Source organism: Pogona vitticeps, chromosome 5 (genome assembly GCF_051106095.1).
Source record: "Pogona vitticeps strain Pit_001003342236 chromosome 5, PviZW2.1, whole genome shotgun sequence".
Lineage (NCBI taxonomy): Eukaryota > Metazoa > Chordata > Lepidosauria > Squamata > Agamidae > Pogona > Pogona vitticeps.
This window is the reverse complement of record NC_135787.1, coordinates 55,740,589-55,756,504: the sequence shown is the minus strand read 5'-3', so window position 1 is coordinate 55,756,504 and position 15,916 is coordinate 55,740,589. Positions and strand designations below refer to the sequence as shown.

Here is a 15,916-nt window from a genome sequence, read left to right as displayed (position 1 = left end):
GGGGGCAATGCTTACATGAGTGTCCTTCCACTCCAAATAGGCTGCTGGCTTCATCTTAAATAAAGAAATTTTAGTTTTGTTGAGCATCTGTTCAGAAAGGTGCAACCTTCAAAATCGATCAGCTCTATTGGGTTCTTAATATAGCACTGTTACATTTAAGCCTGGTTTCCATGTCAAGTTGAGAGCTGTATCCAAGGAGTACAAATCAGTATGTACAGCAATTCTGAGATGGGATGAGTAGGAGAGTGAGTGGTGGATCATCTAACACACTCTAAGGCTAAGTAGGGAAAGCTGTCAATTGCTAGGTCAAGATCATCCATTCCTTTTCTTTCTTTCTTTCTTTCTTTCTTTCTTTCTTTCTTTCTTTCTTTCTTTCTTTCTTTCTTTCTTTCTTTCTTTCTTTCTTTCTTTCTTTCTTTTGGTTAGACCACTTACAATATTAAAACATAAACATAAACTAAACTTGAATAAAAATCAAACTGAAACATCAAATAGAGAATTAAAACTTATTATAACTGTATATAAAAAATAGCTGACACAAAAAATGGTGGTAAAACAAACGTAATTATAACAAAAATAATGGGATGTCAATAATCAAAGAACAAGATTAAGCAAAAATTAAAGGGCCAAAATCTGAAGAGACCAGGAAATGTGCTATTGTGATATCACAGAGATGGAGTAGGCAGTATTTCAGAGTTGACTGGAACCGTTTCTGGGCCAGGTTACTCTGGAAACATAGAAAGAATGGATGCCGCAGATGTAAAACAAACTAACACAAAAATGTTCCTTTTTCCTCCTCCTGTTCAGTTTGCTCTGAAGTTTTTTTTCCATACCTGGACAAATGGAGAAGCACAGCAAGTCCTGGAACTATGACCAGTGTCCTGAGACATGGTAACCATGATGAAGAGTGCTTCTCTTTGGTTGCTCCCTCACTTCCTTGAATTTTCCCTCCCAAAGGTTCGTTTCTCTTTTATCAGAACAAAACCAGACAACTTCTCTTCTGTTTCTCTTAATGGCTAAGGAAAAAAGGAGGGTGTGGTTCTGCAAAGAGCAGGGATCAGAAAGTTGTCTCTAACTATGATTTTCAGTGTCCGTGCCTCCAACATCAATGTACCCACTTTTCTTCATTTATTACACCATAGTCTGCTTATATAATGTTGCCATAATTAAGAGAAGGAGGGAGACAAAATTAAAATCATTTTAGTTTGGCTCTTCTTGATATCAGATCGGGCTTTGCATACTGTTGGATCTGAAAGTGCCTTCTATTTTGTTTGTCAAACTTAGCTTAAAATCGCCACTGCTAAGTGCCAAATAATACTAATAATAAGCAATGAAGTTGATTCTGACTCATGACAACTCTTTCGAAGGATTTCTATGTCTAGAGTACTCAGGCATGGTTACTTGTTCCATTTTTTCCAGATATTCTGGGCCTGTGTAACTTGCTCAGTCTTTTTTTCTGGGGTGCTCTAGGACTGTGCAGCTTGCCCAAGGTTATGAAGGCTGGCTCTTTTCCCAGGACACATAGAGGAAAATTGAATTCCCAACCACAGCCAGATACTTAAACCACCAAGCTATGCCTACTCCTGGAAAACAGGATGGGAATGAAGCAGCATAGAGAAGCTAGAGAAAGTGAAAGAGGACAAAGAAATTTAAATGGTATTTGTCTGCCATGTTATTGCAATCAAACTGGCATAGAAGATCACCATCATTACCAAAAGAATTACAAGGACTAGAAATGTAAGAACAAAGAGATAGTCTCTGAACAGTGACAGGAGAAAAGGCAACTGCCCCTTGAAGCAACAGTCTATTGAAGAACTAGCATTTCAAGGTTTACTTTTTTTAATTTTTTATGGATATAACAAAAACATCAATGACAAATAAAATCACAACTCAAATATACAGTGTAGCCCACCACCATTGGGAATATAAATTTATTTATATATGTTTCACCTTAATTTACATCATGTGCCCCATCTCTTTCCAAAAATATAATGATTCTAGTGTTGAGGTATAATCTTTATGTTTTATAAATACATATTCTAGATAAGGGTTCCAAATCCCATTAAAACTATTTTCCTTCAATAATCCTTTTCTAACATACAATTCAAAAGTTAATTTATTGATAATAGCTAGATACCACATCTCATCATACCATTCTTCCAATCAACTTGAATATTACTTTTTCCAATTCCTTGCAAATATCTGTCTAGCTCCTGTTAACATAATAACATTTAGTTCCATTTTTCCCTTATTTAATTGACAGTTTCCAAATATATTTAACAATGCTAACATTGGACATCCTTGCATATCTGTCCCTAGAATTTCCTTAATCTCATTAAATATAAACATCCATTCCTTCTGGCTCTATTCACATGCCTACCACATGTTATAGTATGTTCCCCTTTCTTTTTTTACATCTCGAACATATAGATGATAACTCTTTATTCAATGTATTCAATTTCATTGGTGTTAAATACCATCTCCATATAACAGTTTTCCTTTACCCTAAGTGACATATTTTTCATTATTCTTTTCCCCAAAACCCTCTTCCATACCTCTTATCTGATTTCTTTAAATCTTCTTGACATATCTCTTTCAAAATTATTGTTTTATATTCATTTTCTACTGACATATTATATATTACATATATTATCCCTTATAATTAATCCCTTTATTAATAAAAGTTTATTTATTTTTAACAATAAACCATGTCACTGACTTTTTACAAGCCCTGATAACCAAATCACTTTTAAATATACTTCATTTTAAGAAATGTCCCTTTACACTAGGAGCAGATGATCGATAGAAGGTTCTGAACTACACATGCCCTCCCCTGGACACCAATGGCCCACACCAGCTTCCTTAGCTCCAAATCTCCCAGTTTTTCCTCACAAAAATTGGATTTTTAAAAACTGGGGGGGGGGGAATCTTGTCCATCCTAGTCATCACTTAAGAAAAAAAACAGGATGGGTGGCTGGGGTGCTGCCCCATTCAAAACAAATCAAAATGGCTCTCCGTGACCACTGAAGGGGACTTACTAAGCCAACATTTCTTCTTAAACATTTTTTAAACTTGGGAGTATTCTGGGGGGCTTGAGGGATGCTATGGGTTTAGGTTTGTGCCCTTGAGAGCTGCATGTGTACCATGGGCTGTCATATTGTCTGTCCCTGCTTTACAGAGTCCATATAAATTCATTCATGCTTGTATAGATACCAATGCAATTCTACAGTACAAACTGCTAGAATCATAGCTACAATATGTTAGAGTTATTCCAGCCTTATATGCAACCTTTCGTAGGTTTGATTGGAAGGGACCTTTCCGAGTCACTGTCAATCAATCCAGCACTTACCAATTACTCATTCCCTGCCTCTGATTTCAAAGAGAGTCACACCTCTGTGCTTAGGTGTCTTTTTCCTTCTCTTTTTCAGTCTGCTGGTAGTTAACACAGTTAGAGTGCAGTCAGAGAATGTAGTCTGTAGGAGTTTGCTGAAAAGCCAGACTGCATCATGGATCCTGTAGTGCTAATGCCCATGTAATCTTTATTTAGCCCTTAATAATGTGCTGCAATATACTGCGGCTGAAAGAGAACTACACTGATATAAGAAATAAAGATTACAAAATCCAGGCTGTGAATGAAAGACACAAGAAAACATCCAGTACCAGGAATTGAAGTGGATGAACAATATCACAAACAACACCAGCCCAAATTTAAGAGAACCATCAGATTTTTCACATGATAAACAAAACAATGCTCAGCAACAGATCTGAACCATATTTTCTGTTGAGCAAAGGCTGAAGGTCTGGTTTCATTAAATGACTCATTAAGGTTCCATCCCCTGACTCACTTCTAAGATGTAGGCAAGTAACTCTTTGACTCACATCTCTCCAATGACTTTCAGCAGAGGGTTCACAAGTGTTCTTCTACTATGTACTTTGCTCCAAGATGTTATTTAAGTCCAAAAGCTCTTTAAGCGCCTACCACTCGCCATAACTGTCATAAAATCTAACTGGATTATCTCCTGGTGCGCCACATCTTTTCATTGCTTTCTGTCTATATGTTGGTTCAAACATGGAAATGAATACTGAGATGAAAAATTGCTCGTATCTTTGGAGTATATGCCCAGTTGCCTAGCCCTGAAATAAATTATATCCACCCCACAACTATTACGTCTCTCCCCATACACATTGCCCTTTGTACTTTGCTGGAAAAATCTTTTGCTGTTGACCATTCTGCCCCTTGGAGCTGATAAATTCCAAAACATTGGGAAGGCCAATGGTTCTCTACCCCTCAGAGCTTTTTAACAAGATCAGATTCCCCCAATGAACTGTCAGACAGGTCAGGTATGAAAAAAGAAAAGATGCAGAAAAGGATGCATTTTGAGGTGGAAAAATGCAGGAATTATAAGTCCGGGGGGGGGGGGGGAGAGATTTATACTCACCTAGTCTATCAAGTAACCTCTTTTGCCTTAGCTAAATAAATCTGTTTATTTATGTTCTCCCATATAAAATTTGCAAAACATACTACTTTGCCCACAATAGACAGATTAATTGTATTCAACAGTAGCTGGCTGTCTTCAAGAATCGATTCCCATCAACTAATAAACATGAAAAATTATCCTGTCTAAACAAGTTATTAGAGCTCTGGCATTTCTTCATGACTCGGCCTAAACAAAATAATAGTTTAACAGGAGAAATATCTCATTAATTAATTTCATGTGCACCATTCTACTCACAAAATTGTGTGGAATCAAAAGGTTTTAGAGTTTTCCCCAAATTAATGTGGTATCAATTCTGAAAATTCACACACACCCTAATTCAACCATAGAATGTCATTAATTTTGGGGTGAGCAAAAATGTGTCATATCTAAGAGCTCATCCACATAAACCATTTGTTACCATTACAGGTTACAGATGGTGATACTGATGTTTTTCCTGAAAATACTGATGTTTCTCCCCCAACAAAGTTCAAATTTGTACAAAATATGACAATGGTTTTCCTCAGCTTTTAAAAACCATATTTTGTAGAGCCCCCCCCCCACACACACACACACTTTGTTCCAGGTTATAGTTCAGGTGGCAATCCCAGTTTAAGGTGGAAGCTTTCAATGCTAGCTCTAATTCACTAACAAAGAAACTAACTAAATAAAAGTAAAATCTAGCACATGATATCATTCTTTAAAAGGGTTAAACGTTTCCTCACTCTTTTTGAAAGCTGTGAAAGACAGCTGTTTTCTGGAGTAGATAAGCAGTGGGATGAGTGTCTGCTAAAAACAACTGTGACTGGAAGCTCTTGATGATAGTGCTAATCTACTTAAAATAAACAAAAAAAAAAACCCAAATGCAAAGCATATTGTCTTTAAATTGTTTCTTCACGTTTTCTGATTTTTTTTCCAAACCATTCCTTTAAAACATGCTGATTTCTTACAGAGTAGAAAATTGGAAGAAATGTGTTTTAGGAATAAGGGTGGACAGAAACCACAGGAACTAAGCAGCACAAAGAGCAAACAGAGGCAGTGAGAGCAAACTCCATGTCTGAATGAGCTTTTATAAAAGTAGATGAGATATAAAATGTATTGCTGTAGTTTTGTCTCTTTAAATTTCTTTTATTAAAACACAGAAGTCTGAGAAGTCTATAATCAAAACTAAGATTAGGTTGTGGATATGGAGTTATTCCTTTTCTTACGTTGTGGATAGAGGGCTATCTGTTTCCACAGCACCTTTGACTACTGCTCACCCCAGTTGTTAGTTGTTCTGAGGGGAAATATGTATCTATGTTTGTGTCACGGCTTGCTTATGTTCTAGACCAGCCACTCTCAACATTTTTTTAGGCCATGGCCATAATCACAATATAAAAGAAATTTTAAAAAGGATCAGGATCGTATAAGTCATATGACAAATCTTGTAACATGGTGTGTGAAGAACTTTTTCCAGCCTGTGGTCCCCTTCAAATGTGCCAGGGCAACTCAGGGAGGCATACAGTATGATCTCCATTGAGAATGGCTACTCTAGAGCAAATGATAGATTTAGGATATTTATGAGAAAAGCGGCATGGCATGGATCTTGATCAGAAGAAGTCATGCAGATGATTTTAGAATATCTATTTTAACGTCACGGAAAAATAATAGGCTTAACTGTTTCTATTCCACCATAGCAGCTGCATTTGTTTGTGAGGCTTAAACTGACTTTTGCTTCATTTAGATTTTCAATACAAACTTGAGTTCCACCCTGCTCAAAAATGTTCACCTGTAGTACCTGCATTAAAAAATTGAGGTGTTAGCATGGGTCATGTGACAGAGATTCAAAGACAAAGACAGGCCAAACTGCAGAAGGTCTGGAATTATTCTTTCAAATACTTTCAATAAAAGCAGCTGCAGGAAATGGAGTAATTTGAGTGATGACAACAGTGCCAAATGAAAAGATGCTAACCCTTTATTCCACACAATTTCTCTGCATCAGATCATCCCATCTGCACCCCTGCTCCTCAAAACTGCTCCTCAAAAACTCATATGAGGAGACTGTTTGGTCTCAGAAATCCTGAGAAAATGTTTACTGAAGATTCATGGCAAAATATTCCTCTTTTTGGAAGACTGCCACTTTCTTTAAAGCAAAGCTGTTCTTGATTTTACTCTTTAAAGAAGACTATCTTTTAAATCTATTTCTATGTCCTTTCCTTCTAAATATCTCCATCCCCTGCCTACGAATGTGTACAGTGTTTCATCGTGAAGCTCCTGCTGACAAGCTTGTATTACACATGCTCACTCCTATTTTAAGGATCAAAATTTCAGCCCCTGAATCCAAAATTTGGATTCTTTCCAAACTTTAAAAGAAAGCTGGTGGAGGCAATGCTTCTCTTTCAAGATAAGCAATATTGGTCTTTTCAATTTATTTAATCTGTTTAAAATCTGAGGATGTTTAGGGTTGCCTGTTTCTGAATGGGAGGCAAACAGGTTTACTTTTAAAAATCACACCTTGAAAACCTTTTGTCCAAACATCCGTGAATCTGACACAGAGCAAAAGCAGGCTGTCTGCTACACCTGTGCCAAAGTTGGTGCTGATCTGAAGCCCAGTTTCAAAGTTGTACATTTCTGTTTGGGCTGCCCCCATTTTTTATAATTGCCTTATACTATATAAGGTTGGTTTTCTCTGCCAGTGCAAGATCATTGCTACACAAAATAATCCAATTTAGTTATAACTCATACAAGTTCATTTAGAACTGCTCACATGTCCAGACTTGATATTATATGTTCCACAACTAATGAAGCCATTGTTTCAACTACAACAACCTCCTTTCCGGATTATTTTGTGAAATGCAATGTTTCATTTTCTGGGCTATATTCATTGTTGAAGAAAAAATACAAGTGTAATTCATCATTTTCAAAATCATTATTAAAGGGTGTGCACTCTGCAGATTACAATTTATGTCACTCTGTCTGGAGAACCAAAATATGAGTTTTTGTCAACTCAATGCTATTGCCTTTGCTCCATAAAGGCTCCTAAAAATACAAAGAACGTCCTTCTAGCAACACCCCACATTTAGTTTCCACGCATAGTGAGTCCATGAGTGAAAAACAGTGTTCTGCTCATATTTCCTATTTTACTCAAAGCCCTCTCCACCTTCCATGTTTAGGAGATTATAAAACACCACATTTTGCATAATCCCTGCCTCACACATTCACAAAGGAATATGGAAAGTGTGTTTATTTATCTGTGTTCTCCTCCACCTCTACATATGATCACTGCAATAATTAAGTGCAGCACTACTGAAAATATCTAGGTAATCAGGATGATTGTCTGGATAGATGTGATTTTTTTCAACAAGTCAATTACTCACCATTACCTGAAAGGATTTTACTCATACAATGGGTGAGATGAAAGAAGAGGTTGGAATTTTACTTTTTAAAAGAATCTGTTGTGTTAGATTATCATAACTGTTGCTCTGGCAATGCAATTAATTTATTTGATTAAGCATTTTTCATGCATTCTGTTGTTATAACCAACAAACAGAAAAATACCAGAAAATACTTTCTAGTTTCTTGTTGTGGCTAATTTCAACAACACATCTTGCTAACATTTACACAAATACAAAATTCAAGACCAAAGAATTCTTCTCTTGCCAGTTAGCCTTTATAAGAGAATGGTACAAACTATGAAAATTTCTTGTCAATGTGCCTCTTTTAATGCCTTTAAAAAAACTTTAGAAGGTAACCAAAAAACTAGTACAAAAGAAACGTGGTAACTATTGTTTATATTACTTTTACTGTAAATTTGTATCATTGTAAACTTGTTGCATTTCTCATTATTGGAAAAATAACTAACTAAAAGTAACTACATTATGTATAACTAGTTTCTTCCAAGCTCTGGATAGAGGACACTCATATTCAGTCACAGAATATGTATTTTTGAGGATAATAAGTGATCAAACAAAACAGGTAGGTTTTCTTTTCCCTCAAAGTGCAGGACAAATTTCTTCATAGCACTATGAAATAGGTATGCAAAGGAATTATGAATCTAACCATGATTTCCTCTTACAAACTTTAATATTTCCTTGCTTGCATTAGCTGAATGAGCTGTCTATGTGTGTGTTTCATACATTCTCCATTCCTGGTTTAAATACAGTAGAAAGTTCAATCTGTTGGGCCAGAGTAAGTGGAGCAATGTAAAATAATCATGAATTATTGAGTTTATATTTGTTCAAAATGTATGCTGTTTAGTTAAGTCGGTTGCTTACTGAATAGGAAAAAATAAAGAAGGCATAAGCCTGAGAAATAAAATGACCTTCATTCATACCACTTTCCATTTGAACTTTGCTAAGATAGCACTGACTTGAACACATTTAGTCCAATATACACATACTTATCTGTAGGCTTGATTCAGTAAATATTATCTGTACCGACACAAACTGCAGGGGTTACAAAAGGTCAAACATTCTTGCTTTCTTCATCAAGTAATAAGAAATGCTGAGTTTCATACTCCAGAAGCCACAACAACAGACACAAAAGTCCCATGAGCCTTTTGAAATGTAAAAAATGCCGCAGTCACTAAAACGTTTTCCTCAAATCTTCAATAAACAACATTTATTTAATGAGCAAGGGGGAAACGGTTGACTAAAAACCTTTGCCTATTTCCCTGGATGAAGTTCACAAATTAGTATTGTTTATATGCAGTGCTTCAATTGCCCCAACTCTCTGGCTGATGACCACTTGCGACAGCAGTATGTTTCAACGGTAAGAAAGGGAGGGAGGGAAAGGAAGGAGCCAAGCTCTTATGCCAAATGGCCCCTAGCAAATACTGTCTCTCTCACCACACCATTGTCAGGAGCTGGGAACATTATATTTTAGGGCAGTGGATCCCAACCTTGGGTAACCTAGGTGTTCTTATACTGCCACTCCCAGAAACCCTGGGCAGCACATCCAGTTGTGAAAGCTTTTGGGAGTCACTGTTCAAGAACACCTGAGTTACTTAAGGCTGGAAACCACTGCTTTTGCAGTAGTTCTCAAACTGGGGTCCCCAGATGTTCTAGGACTGCAATTCTTTACTTTATTTTACTTTTATTGAATTTATACCCCACAAAGTCTACTTGGGGCAGCATACATGAGTAATAAAACAAGATAAAATAACATGCATAGTAAAACCTAATATCAAGTGTCTATATACATATCTACATTATCAGGATGGGAATAGTTAAGAAACAGCAACAGAAAATAAGTTAATTGACTGGAGGGAAGGGCTGCCTAAAGAGGCAAGTTTTTAAGTGGTTTTTAAAAACATCGAGGAGCCTTCATCATTTGCTGTGCCAGCAAGAATTTCTGGGAGTTGCAGTCCAAGAACATCTGGGGACCCCAAACTGAGAAGCACTGCAGAGGATGAAGAAGCCAAACTCAAGTTAATTTAGGATGACTGTGTTCCTAGGCCTCAGAATGGGAATGAGGTGTGTGTGTGGAACATTGGCCCCTGTAGTGGAAAAACAGGGAAAAACAGTAGAGGAAGGCAGCATGCAGCTTTGGGACTGGCCAGACCTAGGATGAATGCTAGCTGTGTGTCCTAATGTATTTGCTTAATCCACAGAGGAACATGTTCTGCTGGCAGCATTTCAGATTCCAACTCATGACCTTGCTATGCCTCTAGCTATAGCTTAAACTATAGTTATGACTCAACCTTCACCTTATTGTAGCTTCTATGGCAGCATGGGCTGAAAACCACTCCTGTTTACTTACTTGCTTATTTGCTTACTTAAGTTGTATCTCAACTTGCTTCCAGACATGGTACCTCATGGTGGCTTACAACCACACAATGCTTGAAATCCAGTAATAAGTCGCAGCTATAGTAGGCTCACTGAATCAATGGAAGTAATGAACGACTCACCAAACCCTTCAATGCATTTACTTTATTTGCAACTTACTACACTAAGCAGCAGACATTTCCACTATTAAGTTGTAATATTAAAACACAAATAAGGTACTAAAATAAGCACAGAATGAAAAGCCATTTGAAATCACAGGGGAGGAAAGAATAAGTGAGTACAACCTCTGACATTAAAAGATCCTTCCTCAGCAGCCAGTCAGTCCCTAAACTAAGTGAAAAGATATTTGACTGCTGGAAGTGGGACTGTAGGGAACAGGTAACCTAGCCTCAGAAAGGAGTTCCACAACCTGAGACAGCCACTGAAAAGGCATTTTCTAATCGCCTCATCAATCACAGAATCATAGAATCTTAGAAAATTGAATATTGAAGAGGCTTACAAGGCCATCAAGTCCTAACCCCCTGCTCAACACAGGAATACAAACAAAGCATATCTGCCAGGTGATTATCTAATTTTTTCTTGACTGCCTTCAGTGTTGGAGCACTCATCAACTCTTGAGGTAACTGGTTCCACTGTCACACTGCTCTAACAGTTAGGAATCTCTTCCTGATATTCAACCAAAATCTGGTTTCCTTTAACTTGAGCCCATTGTTGTGTGTCCTGTACTCTGGAATGATCGAGAATAGACCTTGTCTCTTCCTCTGTATGACAGCATTTCAAATATTTGAAAAGTGCTATCATATCACCCCTCAGTCTTCTTTTCTCAAGGCTAAACATGCCCAATTCTTTCAGCCTTTCCTCATGGGCTTGGTTTCCAGTCCCTTGATCATTCTTGTCACCCTCCTCTGAACTTAGCTTGCTAATCAGAATATCATGGGGCACTTTGTCTAAAGTTTTGCTGAAGTCAAGATATAATACGTCTACAGCATGCCCTCTGTCTATCCGGGAGGTGACCTTATCAAAGATCAAATTAGTTTGGCAGGATTTGTTCTTGACAAATCCATGTTGACTTTTAGTTATTACTGCTTTTTTCCCCCTAGATGCTTGCACAATGACCACTTTACAATCTGTTCCAGAATTTTGCCTGGGATTGATGTCAGGCCAATTGGCCTGTAGTTCTCAGGTTCCTCTTTTTTGCCCTTTTTGAATATAGGGACAACATTAGCCCACCTCCAGTCCTCTGGCACCTCAACCATTTCCCATGATTTTAAGAAAATAATCGATAGCGGTTCTGAGAGTTCTTCAGCCATTTCCTTCAGTATTCTCAGATGCAGTTCATCCGGCCCTGGAGATTTGAACTCGTTCAAGGTGCTAAGGTATTCCTTGACTATTTGTTTATCTATCTCCAGATGCAATCCTCCCCCCCCCCCCACTTGCACTTCCAATTTGTTTGGAAGTTCATAGTCTGTCTAATGGGAAAAGATTGTACTAAATAGGAAATGAGCACCTCTGCTTTTTCTTTGTCCTCTGTCATCCTTTTTCCATCTCCACTGCAGAGCTGTGCCACTATGTCTTTTGTTTTTGCTACTCACATATTTGAAGAATGCTTTTTTGTTGCTTTTAGTGTCTCTAGCTAACCTCAGCTCATTCTCAACTTTTGCCCTCCTAATGCCATCCCTGCATTTCTTTGCCACTTGTCTGTACTCATCCTTGGTGGCCTGGCCTTCTTTCTATTTCCTGTACATGTATTTTTCTGGTTTTTAGGCCCTCCCTGAGCTTTTTGAGAAGTCACACTGGCCTTTTTGGCCTCCATCCCCCCTCTTTTTTCTTGTTTGAATTGTTTGTAGTTGTGCTTTTAGAATTTCTTTTTTTAGAAGCTCCCACTGTTCTTGGACTCCTTTTCTTGTTAGGATCTCCTGCCATGGGACCTTACTCATCCTTGTTCTGAAATTATTAAAACTGGCTTTTTTAAAAATTCAGCAGAAGTGTGTGGCTACACTCTGCTTTTGTTTCCTTTGAAATCAAGAATTCTGGGAGGACATGGTCACTCTCGCCTAGAGTTCCCCTTACTGCCACTTCCCCCACCAAGTCATCTCTGTAGGTCAGAATCAAGTCTGGGACCTGTGATTCAGCATCCGGAGAGAAGAAAACACTGGCATGAGCAATATAGAGGTGATGGTGTTCACTTATCAGAGTTCAGTATGGGCCTTTTTCTCAGGGATCTACAAGGCAGCCTTCATGCAAACTTTTCAGCTCTGGTGGCAGGCTTGGGGGATATAAATAAACATGCAAAGACAAGAGCTGGGGTGAGTTCACAGTTAGCACGTGATGCGAGAATTATGCCATCTCTCTGTCAGAGATAATTGTGCATCTGAGGAGAGGTGGTTCTACATGGGGGAACCTCCTGAACAGCATCCCACTTAGGGTCACGTGGGCTGAGAAGGTGGGTTACCCTTAGCACAGAGCACCTGAAGATTCAGAAATAGGAGCTCACCCTACTCTATTTTGTCAGCTTCTTGCTGTTTAATGTGCAGAGTTCTCTGATTGAAGAAAAACACACACACACACACACTCCTCTTCTACAAAAAGACATGTGTATTAACAAAATATATACAAATATACAAAGTAGCAGACCTTCGGCATGGCAGCAAAAATAGAGGCAAAGTACATAGAGGATAGTAGCATAGAGGAAAGAAGGAGATACATTCATGTTCACAATGTTCCCTTATATACAGTTGAACTGATGCTTCTGTTCCAATCACTTCAAGGGTTGCATCATCTTCCTTTACATGGGTGTTGCATCATCCCCAGATGTTGCATCATCTTCTTCTTAGTCACTGTGACTCAGCACTTACACAGGTGATCATCATGGCGGTTCATCAATACTACAGTCTGGACCTGTTCAGGCCTATAAAATTTACAATACAGTGGTGCCTCGCATAACGTTTGCTTCGTTTAACGTTTTTTTGCTTAACATTTATTTTTTCAGAGTCAGATTGTGCTTCGTATAACGTTTTCCCTATGGGCAATTTTCACATAGCGATTTTGGGACCATGCTTCGCTTAACGTTTTTGGTTTTAGGTCCCCTGCTTCACTTAACGATGTTCATTTTTTCAATTACAAAAGTGTCTTAACATGTTGAAAAACAGTTTTAAATGCGTGGAATCATTAGTGCACCTTCTAAAATGTGTGCATACTTAATTTGGCGTTGATCTGACTTTTCGTTAATTTTTTGTGAATTTTTTCTCCCCCATAGGAAACAATGGAGCTGTCAGATTTTGACAGCTGTCAAAAGTTGGGGGGGAAAATTCACCATAAATTAACGAAAAGTCAGATCAAAGCCAAATTAACTTTTGCATCCGTTTTAGAGGGTGCAGAAGCTAATCCAAGCATTTAAAACCATTTTTGACCCTTTTACTACACACTTAAATTTGCAAAAATTGACTTCGCAAAGCCATTGAAATGTATTGAGTCGGCTTCAATACATTCCAATGGAGGAAACATTGTATCGTTTAACAATGTTTCCTATGGGTTTTTTCGCTTAAGGACGCCAATCCGTGCCTATTGGAACGGATTAACCAGTTTCCAATGCATTCCTATGGGAAATGGTGTTTCGCATAAAGTTTTTTTCGCATAAGGTTTTTTTTTTGGAACCAATTAAAAACGTTATGCGAGGCACCACTGTACTCTGAATCGTCCGGAGGTCTAGGTTACTCCGGTCTGTGAAGGAGATCACACTATGGTCAGTCCCCCTTGTAGTTGGGGGATTATTAATAAAGTTGTGGCTGAAGTTTTAACCCAATCAACCTGTGTTTCACCTCCTTATTTCCGAGTCGGAAGGTCAAAGAGGGGAACGAAAAAGTTAACAATCTTCAGATCCCTAAGGCTAAGGACTAAAAATTTCTGATTTCTGACTTATGAACATTTCTAGCACAGGAGAATCTAAAAGCTAGCACTTAGAAGTAACTATGCAATTACTCCCTCTTCTTCTCGTTAATGAATGTTCTCTAGTTAAAAAAGAAAGACAACAGCATTAAAACAAATGAGGGTTATATGAGTGAAGAGCAACCAAGCCTGTGTTAACCCATGGCTGGGTACCTGGGCTTTCAGCTATTTTGAGCCCATTCCAGCACTTCAGTCTTTCTTTTCACTACAGCTAACAGCCCTAGGGTGACTCCGTGAAAAAAATTGACGGGCCCCTAGTCCTTGCAGGGCCTCTAGGCTTCAGCCCGGTCAGCTTTATGAATAAAACATCCTTGAGAGGAACACCATGTAAAACCCCAGTAAAAGGATCTAGATAAGAAGAGGCCTATTAAATCAAATAAATGTCTAGTTTTAGCATACCATTAGGTTATTTTTGGCACTTGGTTGAAATTATTCATGAGATTTGAAAATTACTTCTCAGAAGCACCAAAGATCAAAATATTAAAAATAATGTAACATTTACTCCTTTACTCTAACCATACTTTTCTCTATGGCATTTGGCACTTCTGAGTCATATGTTCTAGACAGTAATTTTAAATCATGAAAATGACAATGAATTAATGAATGACATTTTATGAATTTCCTCTTGGAGCAAAATTCAGAAAGGGCTGGGAAATTTTCCTTTATCTACTAAAATAGTATCTAGGATTTCTATGATTGTACTCCCACATAAACACATCAGAATATCCAGGGTTTTTTTGTATCAAAGAGCTGGGACAGTTTTATAAATATTTCATCCCTATATAGCCACATACCTGCTCTGTCCTTTTTCCTTATTTGAAAACACATTTCTCAAAGTGTGGTGAAACTCAAAATAATCGTCTGCTTAGATAAATCCAATGAAGCCTCTGTGCTGCAAGGTCAGAAGACTTGCAGTTGTAAGATCGAATCCACACGTTGGAGTGAGCCCCTGTCGCTTGTCCCAGCTCCTGCCAATCTAGCAGTTCGAAAGCATGCAAAATGCAAAATGCAAGTAGATGAATAGGTACCACCACGGTGGGAAGGTAACGGTGTTCCGTGTCTACAGACAAACAGTAGCTCTACAGGTTGGAAATGGAAATGAGCACCGCCCCCTAGAGTCGGACACGACTGAAAAAATTGCCAAGGGAAACCTTAGATAAATAAAATTACCATACTGTTTTTTGAGTCTGAAATCAAACATTAAGCAACCTTCATTACTTTTGACATACATTCTCCCCACTGTGCTGAAAACTTCATTTGGGGGGAGATATTGATATAATTACTGTGTCATAAAAAATTCCTCAAATACTATTTTCATTTATAGCAAATTAAAATGAGAACAGCTCCCCTTTGCCAGAGAACTGTTTTAAAGCAGACCAAAAGGCTTGTGCACATGAACGCACACAACACATGATAAATTGCTCCTTCAATGTGTTCTAGCTAGCATATTTGTAATCTTGCCTGTTGCTCACTTGAGTTTACTTTGGAGATCTTTAAAATGGAACACTGATAACACTGGTCAAAGTTGAAAGCCTGACTGACGTCACTTTCTTATACTACTTTAATAACGTCCTCTCGTTAGAATGCTGGTACAGTATAGTATTCCTTCTTCCTTTACTTTTTTTTACAAACACACACACACACACACACCACACACACACACATGGATGATCACTGAAAAAATCCACATCTAGAAAATATTTTGACAACATCTTTGTAGTCTCATCCTTA

General features: G+C 37.9%; 1 long non-coding RNA gene across 1 annotated transcript; it reads right to left on the bottom strand.

Annotated features, from left to right (window-relative positions):
* Nucleotides 1-2,493: 2,493 nt before the first annotated feature.
* Nucleotides 2,494-15,251, bottom strand: LOC144589396 (uncharacterized). Its single transcript, XR_013545479.1, has 2 exons — nt 14,980-15,251; nt 2,494-13,148 (listed from the first exon to the last, which is right to left on the bottom strand). It is a non-coding gene; the product is annotated as an uncharacterized LOC144589396 (long non-coding RNA).
* Nucleotides 15,252-15,916: the final 665 nt, after the last annotated feature.